This window comes from Tamandua tetradactyla, chromosome 4 (genome assembly GCF_023851605.1).
Source record: "Tamandua tetradactyla isolate mTamTet1 chromosome 4, mTamTet1.pri, whole genome shotgun sequence".
In the NCBI taxonomy this organism is placed as follows: domain Eukaryota; kingdom Metazoa; phylum Chordata; class Mammalia; order Pilosa; family Myrmecophagidae; genus Tamandua; species Tamandua tetradactyla.
The window spans coordinates 107,870,270-107,897,499 of record NC_135330.1 but is presented as its reverse complement, the minus strand read 5'-3'; the positions used below and the strand labels follow the sequence as shown (position 1 = coordinate 107,897,499).

General features: G+C 31.2%; 1 long non-coding RNA gene across 17 annotated transcripts in view; it reads right to left on the bottom strand.

Annotated features, from left to right (window-relative positions):
• LOC143681281 (uncharacterized) overlaps positions 1 to 27,230 on the bottom strand; it is a 109,371-nt gene that overhangs the window by 27,510 nt on the left and 54,631 nt on the right. For 9 of the 17 annotated variants that reach the window (XR_013174517.1, XR_013174505.1, XR_013174508.1 and 6 more), the window contains exon 2: positions 17,710 to 26,010. This is a non-coding gene — a long non-coding RNA (uncharacterized LOC143681281). The remainder of the gene's footprint in view (positions 1 to 17,709; positions 26,011 to 27,230) is intronic. The other 8 variants (XR_013174514.1, XR_013174521.1, XR_013174506.1 and 5 more) reach the window with 8 other exon arrangements.

Sequence of the window (27,230 nt, the reverse complement as noted above, 5' to 3'; positions counted from 1 at the left end):
CATAATTTAATTAATATGTTGGCCTGAGATTTCTGAGAAAATATTCAATAGAAAAAACTATTTCACTAGGCATTTTTCTTATTCATTTGCCTAAAACTCTTCAATAATCTTCCTTGACTCAAAATACTTCTCACATTATGGGTAGGGTACTCTTGGAAGCGACACATGGGGGTCAGAGAAGAAGAAGCCACAGGGTAAACAAGATGTGTCTTCTCTACCCTTAAATTTACTATAATGTTGAGAAAAAAGCTAGTAGCAAATTCTTTCATACAATTATACAGAACAGTATTATGGGATAGACTATAAAATTAGTCGGTTTTTTTAGGTAAACCTCAAATCCAAAGAAAAACTTTTGGAGTTAGTATCATGTTCCCTTGTGGTATCTCTTCTCTAGAAGTACCCTTTCTAGTTCCTGGCACAGTGACTGATTGGATTAAGAAATGATAAATAAATTCTCTAATCCAAATATATACCTACAGGGAATTATTCTAAGGCTAATAATGGCAGTTAATTTTGGTAAGAATGAGGTTTTTCAATTTAATTTGTCTTTCCTACGATTTTCATGCCCAGGTTATTATGTCTATGCTAGGAAAAATTAAAACAAATTTTATTCTTAAATTAAAAAGTCTTAATTTTTAGCTCTGAAAGTCAGTTTCAATGTATTATGAGATATTTATAGCTATATATTAGATTCATTTCTTAACATAATTAATATAGTTTCAAAATTAAAATAGATTTTTACCTAACCCTTTTCTTATACGTTACCTTTTGAGGTTTGGGGGCTGAAGGGATAGGGAAATGGCAGTGAAACCTCTCAACCAAGAATTTAAGAAGTGATTCTTGAATTCTTTTTCAACAATGCTTTGAGGACTTAGAACAAACTGCTCACCTAAAGCTGATTTTAAAATTATCTCTTCAGTTTTTCCCATGATAGTTAATTCTTCATTACTGCTTTTAAAGTTCCTGAACACAGTTGGAGTCTCATTACAGATTTCCAAAGTGGGTATTTACCTAGTGATAAGACTGTTTCAAATAATCATTTTTATTTTGCAAGACTGTCTCTCTCTCCTTTTCAAAAAACAAACTTACACAAGTCACAAAAATGCATGCTCATTTATACAGTTTCAAAAAACAAGATTTCTTATTCTAAGTGAAATGACTTAGGAAGGAAGGTTGGGGGGCAAAATTATGGGGTACCAAAACAAGGAGTTTGAATTTTATCCTATAGGTGAAAGCAGCATTTTAGATTTATACTGGTAAATAGTGGTATGTACTACAGAAGATGAAATTGTTAGGCTAAAACATTTAGAAGCAAAGAACTCTTCAACTAAGATGCTGCTCTGAATAGGAATAAGTGAGAAATATGAAGTACAGTATTTATGACAGCAATTCCAAGGATTCAGAAATCAAAAACAATTTGTGGTTTGGGCAAATGACAAACATGAACAAGTCCATAGAGAGGGCCTCAGTTATTTATGTTTCTGTCAATTTAGTTCTCTTTTCTTTATTGGAGTGAATTTCAGAGGGGGCTACATAGTTATAAAATGGCCTGTTCAGATTCAGTGTCATCAGTTCTTAATTCGATTATCATACACATAATTACTAAAAACCCATTTTAAACTTTTGTTAGTTTTCTAAGTGGTCTCAGATGAAAGTTTTTAACCTTCAGATTCATAAAGAACATTCTGTCCTATCTAAAAAGGTAAAATAGGATGAGATACATTCAATCTAGGGTTTTTATAAAGTATTGAAAAATAAATCTGTAGTTAAGCTAAAAACTTAATCAGAAAAAGACTTGGTTCCTATACTCTTTGCTCCTATTGACTACTGTTCTTCCTCGTACACATTTGACCACAGCTACAGATCTTGCTGTACCTTGTACAACACCCCCAGAAAGGTTCCTACCTCGGGGTCTCTGTACTGGCTATTTCCTTTGCCTAAAAGGCTTCCCCCAGTTACACCTACAGGGTTTACTCAGTCATTATTATTATTACATTGTAAATGAATAGGTATTTTATTTGCATGAGGTAAAACATATTATTTGTCATTACTTAAATGTTTTTTATAAAACAGTATTCATAATAAAATGGGGAAAACATCACTCAAAAAAAGAGACCAGGCTGAACCTCTCAACCCATTTAACTGATCCACAAACCCTTCCAAGCTTTAAAAATGGCTGTTAAGACAGCCCCTGCCCTCTCTCTCCCAAACTTCAATCTCCCCTTTGTCCTCTATTCCAGTCTCTTAACATCACCCTAGGATTACTCACCCAAACAAGCAATACTTTCCCGCAACCTATAGCATTTTTCCAAACAATTACCCCGCTCCCACCCTACCAAAGGCTGGCCTGCATGCCTAAGAACTCTTGCAGGGGCAGCCACTCTTACACAAGAAGCTGACAAACTTATAGTCCACACCACTCATTTTTCATGCCCTACACAGTTTACATGACCTAACCTCTCCTAAAATCCTCATTCTTCTCCCTCTCTTCTGAGTGCAGGAATACCATCTCACCTTCATCACCCGCCCCAATCCAGTTATAGAAAAACCCACTAAACTTAACCCGGCTACCCTGTTACCCCTTCCAGACCCTATCACACATGGTTGCACTGAAACAATTCAAATTACTCAACATCCTTTCTCAAACATCTCTCTTAACTCTCTACCTCACCCCACCTGAAACTGGTCTCAGTCATCATTTTTAGATTTTTGCTCAAATGTCATCTTCTCTGCGAGGCATTTCCTGACCACAGTATTTAAAAACCAAATCTCCTCTGCCTTCTGAACACCTTTTATGCCACCCCTTCCACCTTACTTGCTTTTTCTCCACAGCTCTTACTACCATCTGACATAGGATATACTATACATAACAGTTTTTGTCCCCTACCCTCCAGAATGTATGCTCCATGAGGACTTGGGATTTATCTGTTTCTTCAGTTGTTGATCTGAAGCCTCTACACAGTAAAAGAAACAAATCTGGACATACACGTATATAAGCAAATGTAAATGTTTCAATTCTTTTAATGCTGCTTGCCAAACATCAAAATTTGTATACTGCCAGAAAAGTTATTAAAGAAAATGTAAATCAATGAATGTAAACATCTACGTAGACTAAGTAAAAATTTGCACACTTTCTTCCAAAAAGATCTATGGAACATTTCTAGACTGACACCATGGGACAGAAAATACTAGACTCTGTTGCTTCATGCTAAAATAATACTTTTAACTGATTACATGGAAACTGTCCCCCATGTCATCATATGCATTGAGAGCAAGAGAAAAAAAAAAGATCTTAGTATTGCATGAACTTATATCCCAGAAATAGTATTGCATGAACTTATATCCCAGAAAATGTCAGATCTATAAATATAAGCATTTTCAAAGACTTTAAAATAGGAAATGTGGAAATAAACACTAGGGTGATTTAAATTTTCTACCATTTCCTAAAGATATTCTTTGAATGGAACAATCAGTGTTGCTATAAATAAAGTATATAGAATAGCTTCAATAAGTTAAACTGAGGAACATTTGGTATAAATTGGCTTAACATTTTTTTTCTCAGAACTTTTCAAACAAAATCTAACACTCTAGCATAAAACAAATAAAAACAATAACAAAATTCTTCATGCAGTTTATGGTATCAAAACACAAAGATTCAATCACAGGAATGTAGTAAATTTCAGATTATTCAGAGTTCTATAGAATCAAGGGGGGAATGTGTGCTTCCAATATGGTAATCAAAGTGTTAAGAGATTTTTTACATATATTCCATGTTTAATAACCAAGAAATAGACCTAAGTAGAAATTATAAGTGTTGAATTAATTTCAGTATAATAAACATGAAAAACAGCAACTAATTTGCCATTTTGCACAGTAATTAAAAAAAAGCTTTTTAACTTATTCTGTTGACTTATTTTTTATTGCATAGAGCTTTAAAAAAAAGATATCAAAGATACCTGGGATATAGTTTATAAATAAACTAGGTAAGGAGATACACTCTTAGATTTCTGGTGGAAGAGTTAATTTTGCATTAAAAGAGATCAAGCTATTAGGCATGAAACAGAAATTAGAAGAAATCCCTTGACAAGAGGAAGAAAACAGGTTTATAGTAGATGGGAATGTATTAATGAGGGTCTCCTATTTCTTATTCCAGATATGCAAGTGATCTGACCAAATACTAGAGACAAATCTATCTCAAAAGTTTAGGACATTCTTTTATTAATAGTCAATGAGAAACAACACTTAAAACTTTTCCCATGAGGAAGGGATGGTAATATCCACCTGTAAAAGGAAAGATGGAATTTGGATTTATATTGTTCAACTTGTAAATTAACTAAATACATTAACTTAGAGATCATATAGTTTATGGAAGGATAATCTTATGAATCTAATTATGGATAACCTGTGCATGTCAATAATCATGTTTATTGATTTAAAAACAGTTTTTTAACAACCAAAAAACATATTATTGACTAAAGAAAATCTATGGACAAGTTCTTAAAATCTACTTTCACATATTAATATATGTGATCTTAAGAAATTTCCATTTGAATATAGGAAGAAAACGGAATTACTGAAAATTGAAATATTCTTCTTGCTACTTCCTGGATACGTGCCTGAAGTCCTCTGAGTTAGCTCTAAACTCAATCCATACTCAAAAGTAACAGATTTTAGATGCTAATATTAGAATTATTTGGCATCAACTTAAAGAAACCTGAATGGAAAATATTAGGATATTTTCCCCCAAAGAAAATGGAAAAAAAAGGAAAACAATATAAATCCATACATAATTATTTCTTCTTTGCAAACTAGTCAAATTAAGATTAACAATAAAGGGTATAATTTAGCTTTACTATTGGCACCTTATATATTTCAAAATTATTCATGAAGATGGAAGCATATTAACTCTACAAACAAAATTTCTAATTCTGTTGAGTTATGTAAACATATATTTTAGTATTTATTGGCACACTATTTCCTCCTCTCTAATATAAGAGACTGCAAAGAAACAGACACTATTACAACAAATTTCAATGCAATAGCTTCTATTCTCCAACTCCTCCAATATTTCAATTGTTCTTTAATTCATTCTCAGGATTAAAAAAGTTTTCATTTAGCTATCATAGCCCCAAATGGTCCTACATCACTTTATAAGAAGCTAGATATAAAGATTCACCTGGTAAATGTAAAGTCCAGGGTTTCTTTCCTATTATTTAGAAGGCAGATTAGACTAAATATAATATTCTGAAACGTGGCTTCAGATACAGTTCAGAAAAACAAAAACAAAAAGAAGGAACTTAACTCCTAGGTTCCTTTGCGACAATAAAAGAATGATGATCAGTATAATATTAGTCAAACTTTGCAATTCACTCAATAAATATTTCTTAGCATCTGTGTGCTAGATCCGGGCATATTTTCATGGAACCAAAAGTTATATATTTGTATATTAGCTTCCTGGCTGCTAAAACAAATACCATACAATGAGTTGACTTAAACAACAGGAATTTATTGACTCATGGTTTCAGGTTAGGAGACCAAAATCAAGGTGTCAGCAAAGCCGTGCTTTCTTCCCAGACTATGATGTTCTTGGGTGCTGGCAGTCCTTGGTCCTAGGCTTTTCTCTGTCAAGAGGCAATGCTCATGGTGTTGTCGTAATTTTCCTCAGGGTTCAGCTGATTTCCAGTTTCTTCCTCCATGACTTTCTCTTTGTGGTCTTCTCTGTAAGGACTCCAGTAACAGGATCAAGACCCATCCTTATTTAGGTGGTTACTTCAACCAAAGTAACCTCATCAAAACGTTCTATTTACAATGGGTTCATATCCATAGGAATTTTAAATTAAGAATATTCTTCTCTGAGGAACATAATTCAAAGACATCACAACTTGATACAGCCTTTCATAAAATGATCAAAATAAAATAAGGCAAACAGGTTAAGAGCCTGATGGATGATTTTTAAAAGCACCAATGCAGTATCATTTCCATGAAAAAGTCAGTATTTAATTCTAGCCACTTATATAAATGGCATCTTGATTTTTTATTTGGGGAAAAGTATTTTTCTGGGGAAAAAAGTGAAACTGTTCTTAAAATAAGAACTTTGACTTAAGTAACAATTTACCTTCAAATTAGAATTGAAAGCAAAATTCTTTACTCCTTAAATATTACTTAAATTATATCAGAAATACTTTATCAAAATAGACAAGTATAATGGCTGAAAGTTATTCATGAAGAACTGCTTTCATTTTGTAGATTATCTACTTGATTACAATCGAAAAGAGTAAGAGACCCATTATAAAAAATAAGACCAGAGCTATGGCATACTGTATACAGAAACCCACTCCTCTTAACCTGAACATCGATTTTTAGTTTAATGACTTGATGAAACATCAACAAATAAGAAATAGAAAGTAAACATTTTCCTTTGGGTTTTAATTAAAATACTTTTACTTTAATTTGCATCTATAAAATCATAATCATAATTTTTTCTCACTCTGAAGTTAAAATATTGGATATTAAAAAAGCACACAAAACCTTCATATTTTCAACTTTGTCAAACACAATGTGAGGATTTAAGAAAACTTTTTAATGAAAAACAAGAAAAAGTGTGTAATATAGAGTTAGAAGACACGAAATTAACATTCTAAAATGTCATCTATAGCAAATTACTTAATTCATATCTGTTTCCTCAGGTACCTGTTATTGGGTAGAATAAGATGGCCATCTGTAAAGGTTTCCCAGCTTCAAAGTTGAATGATTAAGTACACTTTGAGACACAGAATTTCAGGAATTTAATCCACATTTTGATACTTCCCCCTCCTTTATAAAATGTACAACAAAATATTTAGAAACATTGCTAAAAATTACCTTCTAAATATTGTTCAATACACACAATAAATTTTGTAGTATACATTTATCTTAGATGAGCAAATATCCTCAAAGTAATTTCATTTTAGTACAGAAACAAAAGGGAAAACTAATATTTATGTTTTATCCTAAGTAAGAAATGAACTTAATATTTACTCTGAATATAAATGTGCTTTAAAATTTCTTCAATGCTAAAAAATAATAAACTTTTGATGGCATTCGATACAATTATTAAATTGCAAGTATACTATTTTAATAAACACAACATCTTAAAATTGTCAGTACTAACTTATTTATTTATTTATTTTTTGCATGGGCAGGCACTGGGAATTGAATCCGGGTCTCTGGCATGGTAGGCAAGAACTCTAGGCCTGCTGAGCCACCGTGGCTTGCCGAGTACTAACTTATTTTTAAAGAATCATACCAAACACAAGACTATCAATAATACTGAAAAGACATTAACAGTAAAACTGAAAACACATCATTAAACACAACTTTAAAATACAACTGTAGAGTGTGGCCAACCTTACTTCAGCAGCACAGTTAATACTGGAGATAACTTTAAAATCTTAACACCAATATTTACGTGCTGCTAAGGTACCGCTGACACCAATATCTTAAGAGCTATGAACAAAAAGAAATGTATTCTTTTCAGAAGATCAGATCCTTGTATTTTTGAGGCAGCACAATATGGCCTGCACCTTTTCAAAATCCACAAACCATTATGTGCTGCTACTTTACTCCAAGGTTTTATTTTTTTAAAAAACACATTAGTACCTAAAGAATATAAAAAATATTTCTTTAGAGGACAAAATAAAATCTAAAAGCCCATGCTTAAAGATTCTAATACTGACACAGTGTGCATAATTAGTTACTTTTTAGAAGCTTTTAGTAACATAATGACGTTTATTTCTGTATGAAAGTTAATGAAAGCCTATTTTGCCAAGTACAGTGCTATAGGTTAGGAACACACAGATAAAGAGAAAACAAAAACACTTTCTTCTTGTGTCAACAAGTTAATACAGGAAATATTTTATCAAACTTCTGACTACATTAACATATGAAATTTATTTCCTTTTATAAACAAAAATTGAATTCATAAAATTTGGTCTTTACCTTGGTAAAAGCAGAATTTACGAACAGCATTTTTTCCCTGCAGTACAACTTTCAAAACACATCTTCATCAAGTAGATAACATTTCATATCAAAGAAAAAAACCCCCACAATAGAAATGACATACAAGATCTCGGTTTCAATAATCTTAAGTTAGCAAGATAAAAATATTCTTTTAAAGGAAAAGACAAGGTCAAATGAAATATTTTAATATTAAATATAGCAAAAAATATACCAAAGGCCCTAAATGAAATAACTGTCCCTTAGATAATTCATATTAAAAAAAAAATCAAAACATTATTTTACCCTCAACATTTATTTCCATATTAGAATGGTTATTCTAGAATTGAATGCCACTTGATATAAGAACTAGTTCTAGAACTATGAAGCCTTGGAAAGATGAGTTAACTTGGTACTTAGATGAGAAATAGAAAAAGGAACCTGTGGCTCTTGAACTTCCTATTCTCTATATGTCTCTACTCCATTCTGAGGCAGAGAGGAATACAACCTAGTAGTATCTACTTACTCAGATGTAAGAATGAAATTATTTCTAAAAGGTAACAGAGCGGTGCTACCACCGCTCAAGCCTTGACAACAGATTTGGGCACCAGTTTTCTCATTACTAAATGGCTATGCCACAGCTATAATTATAAATCTATTAAGAATAAGGTGATATGCACCACCAAAACACTGAAGTATGCCTCCCCACTTAAATATCTAGTTAATTGTTTATACAAACCACAAAATGTCATAAGCTCATTCCACATTAACTTTTTGTGAATATTTTCCACATTATTAAAAAGGTTTATATATTATATTTAATCTCCTATCTCAGCAACTTGTGTTTCACATATCACTCTAGGCTATTACTACCTTAAGTTTCTTAACAATTTTTAACAAGATAAGTTTGTTTGCAATGACATATGTATATTTATCAATTACCTTCAAGAATTGTCATTTAGGGTCCCACAACTCACTGGCTTTCCAGACAAAAATTTAAGGATGACATTTTCAAATACACAAAGTCCATAAACATTAAACTCAGCCAAGTGTGCCAAACTTGAAATAAGAAAATTGCCAAATGCAAATCTGTCAATGTTCTATAAATCTTGTATTACCTAAAATTGGTTCAAGAGCAACTCTAGTCTATTCATTCTCTAACAGTCCTAGAAAAGATATCTCCTCTCTCCTCAAACTTCCAGCTTCTATCTCCTCTTTCATCCTGACTTTTATTAAGAAAACAGAAGCTATCATAAGATAATTTTTCCTAATTCCCACACATCCATTCACATACACTGTACCCACACAACTCTTGTTTTTATTAGAATCATGGCTGTTCTTAAGATCAATCCCTCACCTTGTTAGATTTTATTCTCATTTAATTAAGGGTATTTCTTTAGCAATTCTTCCCTCTATTGGATCATTTCCATCAGCAAATATGCTATAATCTTTTATCTTAATTTCATCTCATGTAGAAGATTTTTGGTGACAATATTGCAAGTTTATTGCTGATGTGTTACTAAGTATTCCCAAAGGAAGGTATTTTTCTACTTTTATGTCGACTTTTAACTGACTGAAATAGTTAAAATAACTACAAACCTGATAAATTTAAACTAATAGAAAAAAAATGTATCCCCACTTCAGAAAAACATCGAAATTCTTGATTCAATTTATTTATTAACACAATGAAAGACTCCAGTGGAGCGATTTCATCTGGATAGAGAAGCTACATGCTTTTTTATATTTTTGTTCAACAGCAACGAAAATCTCCTTACCAGAGTAAGGTTTGATTCTTCCTTTCCATTTAAAATGATCTTCTACTTCAGGGAAGAAAAAGCTTTATATTATTTATGCCTTCAAAAGGAGTCAAAATTCCCTTGAATCTATATGTTTAGACTGTTTTTACCATCAAGACCGAATATTCAGGCTTTAAGACACGGCATGAAAATGTTTCCACTACTTTGTTGTTTAGACATATTGCTATCTTACTTTTGACTTTTCAATCACTTAATTTTATTTTTAAAACAGCATTAATACAATTTGTAAGGGTAATTACTTTCTTCAAATATGCTTTGGAGTCTGCATTTGCAGCTCTCCCTGGGCCACAGATGGTGGAATACTGCCCAAGTGGTTTAATATGCTGATATTATACTTGGAGAAAAAAAAAATAACTGTTCTTTAATAACTATAAACAAAGTCCTAAGTTATGGAATGTAATTAAAAAGCACAAGAATTTCATTAACGACGGTGATTTTTTTCAACACTTCAAATGGAAAAAAATTTTAAATGTTTAAACATATAAAATTCAGACAATAGATTACAATCTTCTTTTGACTCTTTTGTTTCTGAATGGATATAAATGCATAAAACCAAAAAGCTAATAACTAGAGAAGACACTCTTAAAAATTGAGTGTTAAGAACAGACATGCAACAAAATAACATTCAGATATTACCCAAAAAGTCTGTTTTATAATAGTAAAAAAATCTTCTTTGGAGTTTTAATGAACATAAAATTTTAGTGTTTCTTCACTTCTTTGATTTCTTCTGATGGAGAAATGAACAATCGCTTAAAAACTGTGGGAAGTGGATTTTTTACTCTAGATTATTTTTCCCAGAAAAGTCAGGCTCCCTGACAAAAGTTTCCCTATATACAAAGTTAAACTACTTATAAGCACAACATTCATACTACATATTTTTAAAATTTTTAATTCTAAATGGCTTTTTTCCTACTTCCTAGATATGAATAAATGACAAAAATATGGTAATGTCAGCAGTAAATTATAAAAGGTTTGATAAGAACATGCATAAATTTGTATTTACCTTAACATTTTTCCTTTTGTTCCCCTTTGCCTCCTAATTATGGATATTAGTTCTTTGCTATTCTGTTTAGACTCAGTTTTTATCCTGTGTCAATCACCCCTTATATTCAGTTTATAAATAAGAGCCAACTGATTCTTTGAGATCTCAGTTCATCAATTTCTTTGCAATTCTTAATTCTACATTTTATAAAACCAAATCTAAATACTGTACACCTACAATTGCATTTTAGTTAGCTTCCTATCTTTAGGCAAATTAATAAAACTTCCTAAAACTCATATAATCATCAAAAATATATTTGGCTCCTTAAATAGAGTCTCTACTTCTCTAAGTACCAAGGTCGTATACTCAGGACTTAAGCATACTGACATATTTATGAGTCTTGGACAAAAGATTAGCCAAGTAAGATTCCACTGTGGTCACTAGGTAAGTTACAAGTGGAATAAATAAAATTACTTCTTTGAGTGTAGTCATTATCCTTTCCCAAAGATGATACTTCAAAGCCTTCTGAAAAATTAATATGCTTATAACAACAATTGTTTTCCAATTCTTTCCTCCTCCAAAATGTATATTCCTTTTTGATCTCTGATTCTTCACTTCAGTTACTGCTGAAGCCTTATACCCTCATCACTCCCCTTCCCATTCATACCAACTTTAAGTACAAATTAAGTCTATCTTCTCAGGTAGATTCTTTCTTCAATCTTAATTGATCCTGAACTGTCCATTCACTAAGCACTTTTGCATATAGACAATTATTCTCAGTATTGAGTAGTGTGTTCATCAGGTAGCAGTTTCACTATTTCACATCTATCCTTCAAACTACACTAGCTTGTGTGGCACTTTTTCGAGGTATTAAAAGATTTAAAACATTATGATGTTTTCTAGAAGACTAAGATATAGAAATGGAGATATGACATAGACCATACCTCGAAAAAGTGCCAAAATCTCTGCTTTCAAAGTTTGCTGTCTAAAAGAAAAGACCCTAAACGGATACGGAAAAGCACTAATGCCCAATGGAGAACCAAAGGGAAAGAACTAAAATAAAGTCAGGAAGCAGAATCATTTGGTTCTTGCCTTTGGTGGTTAGGAACTGTATTTATGTATCCTAGAAAAACACACTATTAAATCTAGTCCATCCCTACATGAGTGAACCTATTGTAAGTAGAACCTTTTGATGAGGTTACTTCCATTAAGGTATGGCCTCTTAATCTATTACTGAGATCTTTATAAGCAGAATAAAATGCAGACAGAAAGCTACAGTGGGAGCAGTCAGAAGCTGAACATTACTGGAACCTGGAAGAGAAGGGACAGACCAAGAGATTCTGTCACGTACCAGGCTAAGGATCAAAGATTGCCAGCAGCCAGACCCAGAACACCAGTTTTTGGGGAGAAAGCATTGCCTTGATGACAGCTTGATGTGGATTTCTTTTAAGTCTCAAAACCATAAGCTAATAAATCCCCATTTTTGAGCAGTCTCATTGCACGATATTTGCTGTAACAGCCAAGGAAAGTAAAACATTGTTCTTTATCATTATATAGTAGCATTAATTCCAAGTCTGGTCGTTTATATCCTGTGATATGGGCCCTTAATTATCTTTACTGGCTTCTGATACACAAATTTCCATTCTCATATTTTCCAAGAAAAAAGTCATTTTGATAGGCAAAAATAAGTTAGCTAAATATCTTGCTTAAGAAGCCAATTTGAATATGAATCTGAGTAAAACGGGATCTTTAAATAACTTAGTTTACCTTAGTTTTCTTTCTATACTTGATACCAGTGTTTAATAAATTTAAAAAACATATAGTATAAAAGAAACAAACTTTACATAGATCAATTGTTTGCAACTCTATGACCCTGTAAATGATTTGCAACTCTACTTTTGTTTCTATTGACATTTTAGTTCAGGCATATGAACATTTTCTTTCTTACAGCTGCCCTAATATCACTTCATCTAGTTTGCAAAGGCTGTTATTCCATCTAACAAAAGTATTTAAACATTCTAGGCATGTCTACAAGCTATAAAATCATCCTGAGTGCAAGAGAATTCATTGGTCTCAATTACTATATTTCTAAAAATATCAATATAAGCAGCAGCAGAAATACTAGAAACCTGTCTCTGTCCCTTAGGAATCCTTATTTTGGGCAAGTTTGTTTCAAGACACTGAGTCTCTGGTTCCTCTTCTGTAAAATGGGGCTATTAATGCCTACTTTATCGTCCTGTTGTTTAGACTGTATAATCTTAAGACAATAGGAGCATACCTAGTAGTGAATAAAAATAAAGAAATAAATCTAGTTGTTTAATAAATGCCTGCTGAATCTAGATTTATAGTGGGATTTGAAACATTTTCTGACAAACTCAGGATTTCAGTGAACTACAGTTCAACATGAACCAATAATATTCGGTTGCATTTATTCACAAAAGACATTGTTTTTTGTGCCTCAGATCATATGGAACATACTGGCTTTAGTTTTATATACAATATTTTAAAAGAAACGTTGACAAAATATAGCAGATCCAAAGTGGAGTATCTAGGATACACTAATGGCCTAGTTTCTCATGCTATGGGAACCAAGGTAAGGACAGGGGTATGTTAGGGCAACCTTTCTTATGAGAATTTTACTTTTCTATCAGTTATTGCTGACATAACTGCAACTCAATTTATTATAACATTACATTTATATACTATGGTTCTTGTTCTAATATTCTAAGATCTAAAATAAAATGAATAAATATAAACTTAAAATAAAATTGACTTTTAGAAAAAAATTCATTGCATTTTACTGTCCTGTTAAGAATCTGGAGAACAAACTACCAATTTTAATTCTGACATAAGGGCACCATATACAACGGTCATAAAGAAACAACTTGAGTAGCCAACCTAAGGATATGAAAACTACAAAAAAATCTACAATAGGTTAAAATTTGGATATTCTTTGAGAGTGTTGTTACCTTGACCAGTGATTGAATATTGGAAAGTGATGGCTATATTTGTGGTATGCATCATGAAACATACCAAAACTTAATTTTCATGAGCTAGAAATGATTTTACTATGAAAAAACAGGGGATTACTTTAGATTCTTTTTTTAAAGTTACAAGAAAGAAATGCAAACATCCTTAATATATGCTCATTAAGCTCTACATATATAATCAGTAATTCACAATATCACATAGTTGCATATTCATCATCATGATCATTTCTTAGAACATTTGCATCAATTCAGAAAAAGAAATAAAAAAAACAGAAAAAGAAAAAAAGAATTTTACATACCATACCCCTTATCCCTCCCTTTCATTGATCATTAGCATTTCAAACTGAATTTATATTAACATTTGTTCCCCCTATTATTTATTTTATTCCATATGTTCTACTCATCTGTTGACAAGGTAGATAAAAGGAGCATCAGACACAAGGTTTTCACAATTACACAGTCACATACTTTAGATTCTTAAAATAAATTTATTTTAACAATTAAAAAATACGCATCAATTTGCTTTCTGGATTAAACAGCAAGAGCAAAACGGACAGTCTAGACAAAAAAGTCAGGTGTGATTGCTGACAATCAAAATGCATCTCAATTCTGCATTCAATTCATACTTGACTTTAAAAAAAACATGAAAATAACATTAAAAACACATGCTTCAGACAATTAGTAGGCACAGGGCCAAATTTGCATAAAATAATCTGGTGATGTTACCAAACTGGATTTATGCTCAGAATTTGAAATGTTATACCTGAGTTCATTATATTTTTATATTCATTTCTATTTAAATCAGGGACTGTTTTATAAATTCTACTTTATTTTCATTGTCCCAAGAAAATATCCAAAGTAACTTCATAAATAAAAAATTATTTATTAATCTTTGAATCATCTATCTTGCAATTGAATGGGAAGTTATTCAGGATGGGAAAACAAGCCAGTTTCCTTTCTTTATTTTTGACATCAAAATTCAGATTTAATGCAATCATTCTGTTAAACATATACATGTCAAAAAATATATATATCTTTGGATAGAAATAGGTGGCATTTCATTGAACATTGCCTTATTTTCAAAAATAGCATTTATTTGAATAATGACTATAAACAGCTGTTACTTATTATAAACTTTCCTTCCTACATTTCTAAATTACAGAATAGATTTTCAGAGCCCACATTCGATATATTTACTGACAGCAATTTACCATAGCAGAAGATTGTAAGGTATTCTCTACCACCAAATGTTGGCAGGAGCTGGTAACCTTTAAAATTTTTCAGCTTTGCATTATAACACCCTTTACCACTAACTCAATTGCCAAAAGAGCGATTCCCCCCCTCTTTTGGCACACATTCATGAATTTCTCCCATTTCTATCCATTTAACAAATTTCAGGTAATTAAAATTTCCTCATAAATGGCACAGGTAGACAGCAACTTATACCAGACTAAATTTCCATCAAAAAAATAATTGAAAACTAGAAGAACTTTCAGTTATGTCTAATGCACCATACAAAAGCATTACATCTTCATTGAAAATACAATTGATCTCATGCTCTGTCACCACTGACTGACTGACCAATGACTAATACATTTTGGTTTATTGTTTCCTTTTTTTTAATTTAAATGCTGTATTGCAGGGGTCACATTTCATTCTGTTTCCATGTGAGTATCCCGTTATTGCAGCACCATTTGTTGAAATTTTTTGTTTGTTTTCTTTCTTTGTTTGCTTGCTTGTTTTGTTTTTTGGGGAAGTACATGGGCTGGGAATCAAACCCAGGTCTCCCTCATGACAGGCAAGAATTCTACCACTGAACTAGCCTTGCCCCCATGTTTTTTTTTTTGTTGTTGTTGTTGTTTTTTTGGCATGGGCACCAGAATTGAACCTGGATCTCCAAAATGGCAGGAGAGAATTGTGCCACCGAGCCAATACTGCGCCCATGTTTTTGCTTTTTAAACAGTATTTTCAGTCAGTTCTACATTTATACTATTTGTAATTCAAGAACTGACAATATTTTTCTAGAATGGTTATGTGCCATTGTCATTCTACTGCTAACCAGAACACATTTATAAAAATTTCCTTGACAACTAGTTCAATGTAAGAAATAGGCTGCTAAAAAGAGACACAAGTGCATGGGTAGTTCATTGGTAGAACGCTTACATTACATGCGGGAGACCCGGGTTCCATTCCGGAACCATGCACCCCTACCCCCTAAAAAAAGTGAAACAAGCTATTTCTGAAAGCAGGCAAATTTAATAAGTCTCCTGAAGTACAAAGTAAGTTGTCTCTATCACATCTGTGTATAGGACTACTAATATTCAGAAACTAATGATGAATTTCCTGCTTCATCTCCCCGTTCCCTATTTATAAAATTAATGCCATAAATTTTTTGTTGTAGATTATTAAAAAAAATAGATGCAACACTCTTAACTGCTGACAATGCACCTAAAGTAGTGATTTCCTTTAGTACTAAAGGATAGATTTAGGACAGGTTTTAAATCCACTTACCATAGAATTCCATAATTTAAGTGTATGTACCAAAAATGCAATGTGAAAATTCAAAACATGGTTCAAAAAAGAAAGTGGGGAAAAAGGAAAGAATTATCACTATTTCTACTTTTCCCTTTTATGTTAGGCAATAAAAATTTAAGATTTTTAAATTGAAAAAAAAAAAACCAAAATAAAACCCTGAAAAATATTCCATGTCTTTACTCAGTTTGTAAAAACTAACCAAAAATTTTGCCATATTTAATTTTGACAGTATTGTACATGGTATACAAAATTCCAAAATTGGATAGCTTTTTAAAAATCCCTTGTATTCAACAAATATAAAAAAATGGGGTGGGGGTGGGGTGGGGTGGGGAGAGGCACACAATCACACAGGATCACTGATTACTGTCACTATGTGCCTATTTTTCTGAGGGTTAAATGGAAAAATCATCACTTTGGTATCTAAGATTAAAGGGAATTCAGGCATTCTACCTCAAACAGTCAAAAGAGAGCACTGCAACTATGAAATATGGCAAATATTCTGTATTTAAAAGATGTTGATGTATTCCAAGAAGTCTATTAACTTAGTTGTAAAGGCAACGAAACGAGGTAAAAAATGTGACACTATCCTTGCTTATAAATTTGTTAGATGTTAAATGATATCTAGTTCTTTTTGAAAAGTGGTTTGCCCTTTTATCTACAGTATTACAGGAGTGTAATACCAATCCAAGGTTTCTCTTTTCCTAAGAGTTAAACTGAAGAAAGGCTGAGCTGGCTTCCAAGGGACTAATTAAGAAACCAAGTCTGAATTATATAGGATTCTTTGGGGATTTGCAAATGTTTCCATTCTAATTTTCCAGAGACAAAAATATAAAGGGAAAATTTAGAAAAAGAAAGTGACCTGTGGCATTTGGCTACCACTTTTCAAACTGGTTCATTATTAAAAGTTCTTAATATTTAACCAATTTCCCCTCTAAAAACTCTAACTACTGAGTTCAATGGCTGATCTCCCATGATCATAAGGTCAGTCTCCACCCCCATTATCTACTGAGTTACCCAAGCAGTAGCATGAGATAATGTAAAAGAATCTGAAGCACTTGTTTTCATTTACAAATTCCAAGACATTAAAAATGGAAATAGTTGGACTTCAGTTTCTTTTATTTAGAGATGAAGAATTAGCTCAAGGAATAGATGGAAATGAATTTTCTTTGGTAACTGATTTTAGGGTCTCAGATATTTTTAGGTAAATAATTATCCTGTGCATTTTAAAATAACCTTGATTTATAAGTTTTTCTAGGGATGATATTAATATTCAGCCAACCTATTAGAATTATGCCTCAGAATTACAAGTTTCTCAAAAGTTATATGAACCAGGGGAAAAATGTTTCTTATTCTAAGAAAGAGGTATGTATATATATAAAAGGAAAAGGGATTATCTTCCTGTTTTTCTCACCTCCTAAAGCTTAACAGCTAAACTTGAAGCTCCTCACCAAGAATCTGAAGTGTACTATAATAAAACATGAAAAAACAATGAATCTATTGAGTGAAAAATATACTCTCAATTTATATAACCATAAGATAACTAGCAATAAACCTAAATAATGATGATTAAAAAAAGAGCATTACTTATTTGTAAATTCTTTTGAAGGAACAGGGTTCAAAATTGTGATTCTCAGACTTAGGGTCTGGCAATAATACCTTCCAAAATAGAAATCTTACCCAAGGCAATGGCATTATTCTTGCTCTAAACTGGATTAAATAAATTACCAAATTTCAATGTGTAGGGGGTTAGGAGAGGTTAGAAAGCTACCATTCTAAGATAGGCAGAAATATACACAGAAATAAACAAAACATGATACCAAGCAGTAACTTTTTATAGCAATATAAGGAGATTTGAGAATTAATACTTACAAGGTAAGAATTGCTAGGCTAAGTAGTAGGCTGTTTTATTAGGGTGTTTATTTTATTGTTATTAAACCTAGGAAAAAGATAAGAGCGAAGACTTAAAAATTTGATCACATTATGTAAGTCAGAACACTTTGAACTGGGATTGATAATCACTGTTTTCTGAACTTTACGCAGTATAGAACAATCACAGATTATAAATACTCTGCAGCAGCATTTATACATTTCAGCCTAAAACATTATAATTACTTGAAAAATTGTGTTTCATGTTTTTATATATACAAGGCAAAGAAAAAAAAAAAGCAATAATTTTCAAAGCATACTTCAACAAGAAGTTACAGAACAGATCCCAGAGTTTGTCACTGGTGACCATTCCACCATCTCAGATTTTTCTTTATAGCTCCTTCTAAACACTTAAGGCTAGAAGAAATATTAATACAGTGATTCAGCAGTCATACTTGTTTGTCAAATCCTATTCTCTGTTATACCTCCTTCTCCTTCTATGATACTTCTCCCAATCTATAGAGATCTTTTGGGCAATACCCATCCTGACTTTTTCATGTTAAGAAGGGGGCATCATCGTTACTTTTTTTTTCTGTCTAAGGCTTCTCTTTTTTGAGAAATCTTCACACTCATACATTCTATACATGGTGTACAATCAATGGCTCACAATATCATCACATAGTTGTATATTTATCACCATGATAATTTTTTAGAACATCATTACTTTTTAAAATTAACTTTTCTATTACTCCCAACTTCTTTAAGTAAAAAATGTAAGTGTCACTAAAACTCATTCTTCAATGTCGAACTTGCAGCAGAGCTTCTGGAGGGTATCACAATTATAGTTATTGTAAGATAAACTCAAGATCAGATCTCCAGATTGACTTCTCTCTCCACACATACATAATTACTATTTCAAATTTTACAATTTGTATATTGCCCAATTCTAAGAATTCTACTGTAATATAGTATAAATATGAAGTGCACCCTGGAGCTTAAAATGCATAAAGGAATCTCTAAAAATACTGTTATCATGCTTTAGCCAAAACAAACAAAAATGTAGTTGTGAAATTGTTTGAATTATAGAATTAATGCAAGAGTAGCGATAAGAAAAAGGAAATTGTTTAGATGGTTCCTCTACTTATAAGATTAAGAAGGAATAAAAACCATTTCACAAAGATAGGAAATGTATTATAGTTCATCGTTAAAAATTAAAAAAATATATCCAAGTAACTTTAGTTGGTTAGAACATATTTGATTTCTGTGGGCCTTGATTATAAATTGTAGTTCTAATACCAACTAACAGTAAATCACTTACTATAAGATACATAACAGAAAGAACAAACCCATGCATGCTCTAAATAAAGCCCTCTAAATGTGCACCTTATGGTAGACTACCTTCATCAAAAATAGGACAGCACACTTTTTTCATTTATTTGCAACAAACAAACAAACGAAAAACTATTTCAAATCCACGGAAAACAGAGAGTATCAAAATAAATTCCCATATCCCATCAATGACCCCAACAATCTAGCTCTACTGAATTATAATATTTTGTCATAATTCTTTGCCTTTTTTTTTGACCCAGAGAAAAAAAGTTTACATAAATAGTTTAAGTCCCTTGTGTGCCATAGTCTGATGCCATTCCCTTCTCTCCTGAGATAGTCACAATCTTGAATTGGTATTTCCTATGCATGTTTTAATACTATTGCTATACATATAAATATTTATAAACAAGATGTATCAGTGCTTCCAAACTTTATAAAAAGTATACATAGTATAACCTACATAACCTTCTACGACAGTTTTTTTAAGGAAATTCATCCATGATTATATATGCAGCTCTCATTTTAATAATTATATAACAAAAGTTCATCCTGTGACTGTCACAATTTGCTATTCTTAACATCTTAATATCTATGTTTCTTTCAATTTTTCCCCTATTAAAAATAATAAAGACTTTCTTATACATGTCTGTGGGAATGGAATTGTTGAATTCAAGTCACGCATATTTTCAACTTTACGAGGATATTGTCAAATGCTCGCAAAAGCAGCATGAGAAGTTCCCCTCTATATATTTTCTCCAAAATCCAGAAATACATTTAAGAAAAGTAGTTACCACCTACACGAAAATTTAAAAAATTTGTAAGTGATGCATTCCATCTGTTTTTATCAATTACAGGTCTATAAAATAGGCACTGAATGTTCTAAAGAAACTGAATAGACTAAAGTTAGACCCAAGGCACTTGAAGAAAAATAAAGCTCTGATAATAGAGATTTTCCTCACATGACTGAGGAAATACCAGCACTTCAGAATTATTGTAGGAGAAATAATATTCCTAATTAGATATTGGGCATAAATCCAAGATGAACAAGGAGAAAGACAGAGACAGAAGGCAAAAAAGGTAAATGGTTTGTGAAGAATGTGTGAAGAACTCCCCCCCCATTTCATTTTGGGCAGTACTTCACACATGTGGGTGCTTCTAAAATATCATTTGTAGTTTTCCACCAACAATTCTACAAATGAAATCAGAACGTTAATAGAAACTCAATATTCAATTCCCTGTAACTACAATACACTAGAACTATTTAGATATAAAAGAGGAGAAAATGTACGAATATTTAGATTGTATAAACCTATGCAAATTCAAACTATAAAAACAAAGAACATTTTGCTATATTACTTGAAATTACAAAGTTCTACTTTCAAAAGATTTAGAATATTATGAACTTTCCAGATAAAAAGTTTAGATATAATACATTATTTTAATAGTAAGAATAAGACAAGTTTCCACCTGCAAACTGCTTTGCTTTTAGCTAGATAAAACACTAAGTAATATAGGGTGTTATTTTTTTCAGGTATAGTGAAACCAACAAGAATCTGGCCTTGTTTAGACTGTACTATAAAAATGAAGATAATGAGGGCTAAGAATGTGGCCCAAAAGTGAAAGAAACGCTCCTGTGTGGACACAGTCAACTTTTCTTTTCCTTCCTTAATATTATACCTAACTTGGGGTAGAGGCAATTGATTAATTTTTCCCAAGTCTAACAGTTTAAAACTGAAAAAGAAAAAGAAAAAAAAAACATGAAATATACCACATATCCTTACAGAAGCAAGACAGTTTTCTATTCTAACAGATGAAATTAACTGAATAAAAATTAAATGAACTAACATCAAAGACTTAATAGTATAAGTGAACAGAGTCTAAGAACTACTGGTACCAACTACACTCTTTATGCTGCTTTTAAGAAGAAAATACATGCATCTTGTCAGAGAATCTATTTTCTATACTGTAATACCAGTACACTGACAGCTGGGCCTGTCCCACCTGGTCTGTAAAAGCTTATGGGTACAGACTCCTTTGGTCACCATTATTGCCTACTGATACTATTCTGTGCAACAGCTGACAAGCAGCAACCATCACTGAGACCCTGCTCCCAGCTGTAAAGGACAAGAACAGGGCTGTGATGATACTTGTGTATTCATTACTGCTGCTGAAGCAGCAAGCTGAAAGAAGCATATGCAACTAACACAGAAAGGGAAAAATGGTTCAGGTTAACCTATTTACCAGTTCTGCTTTTTTTGCTACTTGATATAATTATTTAAGAAGGGATTTTTAGGGGAAGGGGAAAAGGAAAAGAGACAAAACTGGTGTTCTGATTAGAAAAGGAATCCATAATATACCTAAGAAAAAAAGTTAATGACATGTAATGATCTTTAGTTTCCCTTTTTTGAATGAAATGCTCAATTAGCAAAATTCTCAGTAGAGTTTTAACCAGTTTCAGTTTACTCTCTAATCCATAAAGAGAGTATTTGCTCTAGCTATTTTCCTGCAAAAAATTAAAGTGTGCACACTCCAATCAAGAAATAAAATTATATTTTGGTAAAAAAAAAAAAAAGTACCAGGCACCCAGATACCACATATTTAATGACTACCGTATGTTTGAGTTCAGACACAGCAAAAAAAATGAGATCTTAGCCCATTAGCTTTTTACAAAAATCCCAACTATTAAAAGTAAATTTCTATGTGCAATTTACCTACTTTAAACGTGCAATACAAGGCTAAAAACCTAACAAGTACCTAAATCGATTGATGAGTAACAGAAATAGAAATATTTGTACTGCTAAATTATCTTTAAATATAAATAACATGATGCTATTTATAGACATGCAATTTTACATTTAAATTCTTAACCTTCAGCATCTTAAGCAATTTTTGATTCAAAAAGTATAAAACAAAGTCATAAAAATTTGATCAAAGAGAACCTGAAAATGTTCAGTAACATAGGTCATTACAATAGCAACATTGATATTCTAACAACTTTTACTTGATATTTTGAGAACATGCACAGTTGATAGCTAATCAAATGTCATTTAATTTTTTTTTTGGCATTTAATGTTTAGTATTTAGAATTTAAGAAACTGATATTTGTATTTATAGATTTTTTCCCTTATTTGCCTTAATTTTAAAATGGTTTATAAGACTTGCTGTACTAACATAGGCTTTACAATGATTATTTGGATACTTTAATATAAATAAATTATGAGGGAAAAAACCCAACAGATATGTTAGAATTGGCTAAGTGAAAATAATACCTAGTCAAGAAGGCTAAGTTTGATATTTATTATGATAAAAGTGTGAAATAGCACTAATGTTTTAAATTCAGATAATATTTTGTTTAAAAAAACCATTTTTTTCATTGAAAAATTACTTTCTCTGCTTTAACAGTTCAGTGAACAACAAATAATGCTAATAATAAAATAAATGATGCTGAAGATCTGAGAATAACAAAATAACTTTGAATATAATTTTTTAGTATGAGAGTTTTACAATAAGGAAGACTTAGAGCAAATACCAAAGAAGGATTTTTAAAAATTAAAAGACTTTTAGAACAATTATGGGTTAATAAACTATTAACCAGTTGATTAATCAGTCTCAGCAACAACATCTGAAACATGCTGCATGTCTGTCCTCCAAATGACTCTCTAAGTATGAAAAATAGGCAAGTAAAAAAATAAAACCAATGTATGTTAATGAAATAGGAAAAGTATGGTTCTTTGAAATAGAAATTCTACTTCAAAATGGTATTTAATAAAATTTCTATTATATAAATACTGCCTTTTGAAAATGCTTATTAGAAAATAATTCTGATGTATTTGGTCTTATTACAAGAAAAATAATAGAAATAAAGAATATTTGTTGGTTCAGGAAAAATCATAAAACACATACCTGTACAAAACTGCTTCAAACAGAATCTTTTAAAATTTCATTTAAAAATTATATTTACTATTCAATGAATCCTCAGCAACATTATAAAACTTCTATTAAAAGAAAACTGTCATAGCTGACAAACTGCTTAAAATATAAGCTATCCTTACAACTTAGCATTATATAACACTGATAGAATAAGCTTAAGTCCTTCATATGCAGATACATTAAAATATCTCTAATTTCTACAAATATTCTTTATAATAAATCTTTCCCTTCCTATGAATAACTACTTCAATAAAACAAGAACACTGATATAAACTGTATGTTAGAGACAACTAAGAAGTTTTAGTTAATATTAATGAATGTTTTAGAAAGTGAATGTTAACCCTGAAGAGGCATTTAACAAATAATATAAATACTGCACAAATGAATCTATCACTAAAAAAAAAAGAGACAAAAATTAACATAAGTCCCTTTCCCAAACTCTGACATAATGAACTAACATCAGGGTTTAGTTAGATATTAGATATATCTGCAAATTTAAAAGAACTAAAATCCTTACAAATTGTCCTTTAAGGCAGAGTTAAAGGATGGTCAATCAAACATAGCAGGAAAAGCCCTTATTATTCCCTCTCCTAAAGTAATATAACATATACTACTCATTAGGCTAAACTTTCTAACCCTGTAAGAATTGATCATATATAAGAAAACTGTTCATTTCTGTGCTGATTCTTATAGATATTATTCACAAAGATAAAAAATTTTGAAAGGAATTTCATAAGCCACTATAAAGCCATTGAGAAAGCAATTAGATGATGCTAAACATTTGTGTCCAAGTAAGTTTTGGAACCTCCAAAGATCACAAATCATAAGCTCTCTGAATTAGAAACAACTCTGTGGATTTATATCTTTATAATATAAATAAAAATGCTGCCCATCTTCCCTCATCTAACTCATTAAGGCTGTATTTAAAGATACCTGGATTGAAAGTAATTAAATTGAACTTGGACTCTTTTTTCTTTTAGATACTCAGATCATCAAATTTTCCACTTTTCACCTTAGTGTTCTCTAATCTGGAAAACCACAGGTGAAGTCAGAGGGAAAAAATTATATTTTTCATCCTATTAAAATTATGTTAATTTTATATAACAATCACAAATCAAAATTATGAATGCATTCTATACCTTGTATTGATTTCAAACAATCATCCTATATAATATAAAAGTACTGAACTTCTTATATTCCAAACTCTGATTTCAATTAAATTTTATTTAACCCAAACTGTTAATGGGTTAACATTCCTAGATTCATTAAACATACATATCTAATAATAAGGAAATATCCAATAAAGTTTAGTATTCTGGTGTGTATTGTAACATTCAAACATTTAAAAACAGGCACCTAAGAATCTGCTTTCAAAAATCCTACATTGTTAAAGTTAATAGCATATAAGAGTTCTATGACCATGGTGATAATTAGACTTCACTAAAGAACAAATTACACTTTCTCATGAAAACAAACCTATGGGATTTCCTTATCTTAAGTATGTAAGATAAATATTTTTAAGTGAAAAAGCTGAAGAAAAAATTATAGTATGCAACATTTTAGCATATCTCACTTTGGCAAATGGTCTTTTTATTTAAAAAAAAAACACCATATTGTGATTAATACTTTGCTATGCAAGAATTAATCCAGTAACACTTAGAAATGCTGTTCAATAAGTTTATTTTCATTATATTTGATTTCCACTTAGAAAACAAGTTTCATTAGTTAAATAATATCTGAAAATTTCAACTAAAACAATAAAAATCAATGGAAAAAAGTACGCAGAAAAGTGGTTCTGTTATAAAGTATTTTGGAGGTTAAGATAATAAAAGTCACTGGAAGTTTAAGCATTCTGTATTATTTAAGGAGTTAACAATTGTTGATATGAACAAACAAATATTTTACTCAGAGTACCTAAGAGCAAGATAACTAGCTTTCGCTTAAGAAGGGAATTTTTCCACTTTCCAGAAAATTGCCCATTGGTTTTCTTATAGAACTGGGAATACGTTAAAATTCTCTTAAAATAGCCTCATTAATCTTATCTAATTTTGCAGGCCCCAGCCTAGTACTCTACCTGTCAAATAGCCAAGCACCAAATTCCATTTCATTTAAATGCTTCATTTTATAAGCTGAAAAGTCCACTATTTAATTCTTTTACATGGAGCCCTGTCATAACAAGCATAAGACTGAAAAAGAAAGGGAAAAAAGAAAAAAATCACTCTATATACTTATTTTTCGAATATTCACTTGGAGATGGACCTAATACAAGACCGTAAGAATACAACTTTATAAAAAAACGTGTGGCACTTTAATAAGCAAGACTACTGACAACTCAGCTTCTGGCCACTTCACAAGATGGTTTCTGTTCATTAATAAAATTTTACAAATTGATTTTAGGTCACCAAAAGTTTTAGCTTTATCAATAATATAGCCCAAATACCTTGCAAAGATATAAAAGTATATGCTTTTAAAATTTATTAGTATACCTTAATTGCCTATCATGTTGCCAGCGCATTACGTGAGTATGTGTTCAATCAAAAGAAGTTAGGTTGTTCTCCAGAATTGGCTCTCTCCTAAAGGTCAAAACCTGCAATAAAGATGTCATGTATTACAGCGTGAAGACACTCAACAGATTTCTGCCTCCTGCAGTTCCAGAGTTGATCCCTCACAACAGAGGTAAGGTCTTTAAAATGACCCCATTCTTGCCTATGTTCAAAGATGCCCTAACTTGAAAATAATGTTTAAAAAGAGATATAACTTGATTAGAAACACCTGTGATATGTTGCTTTATCATCAGAAACTTCTTGAAACAAATCAGATTAATATGTTTCTGCTTTCACTTCTCTTAGGGCATTCATTTCAAAGTAGTGTGAATAAGTGTATATGTGTATGTGTGTGTTTGTAGGAGTTAGAGAACTGGTAGAGGGGACTACACAGGGAAAATATCAGTATGTTTTGTCTGTGCTTCCAAAACTCTTAAAATTCACAGTTTAAAAGATTACTCAAGAGACAGAGACAAATTTTTAACTACCTTTCTCCCCAAATTAGCAAACATTTTTAATAACTGAAATCATTATTTTCAACTTTAGTCTTCTGCCATGCTTAAGTGAAAAATACTGACATTTCCAAATATTTTAACAGATCAAAATTTAGAATTTATTTTTTAAAACAAATTAAAAATATATTTATAAGTAGTAAATGGACAATCATGAGCCAAATGACTGTTTAATGTTTCCAAGTATACGTGATGTGACCAAATATATATAAGTGGTTTTTACAATCGTTTTCATCTTTCTAAATCTTAATGACTTAGTAGCAATCAACTAGATAAAAATATTAAATCACCAAAGGTTGATAATGTACTTCATGTGAACCATAATGCTCTGAATAAGTTTTCCACTTTTACTTAAGCATGACTTAGGAAAGAAGGAAAGCCTAAAAAACCTTTATTACTCTACCACCAAATATTTGATTATTTAATGACAAAATCATAGACTCACACATAACTCAAACATCAGTTTAAATATCACAATATTTTTAAAAGTTAAAACTATTTCTTCATAGTGTTCCTCAAAATGATGAGCACTCTGAAAATTCAGGTATCTGAAGTTTAAAAATCACAGAAGGAAAACAGAATAAACCAAAAGGTACTTCACAACAAATATTAAGTTTTTAATGGTAGGGAAACCAAAAAATACTCATAAGGGACAAAGAGGTTTGAATATAAGTAAGACAGATCTTAAAACCAAATGTATATGATAAAAAAAATTCAACAACTCTGGAATATTAAATTTCAACTCTATTACT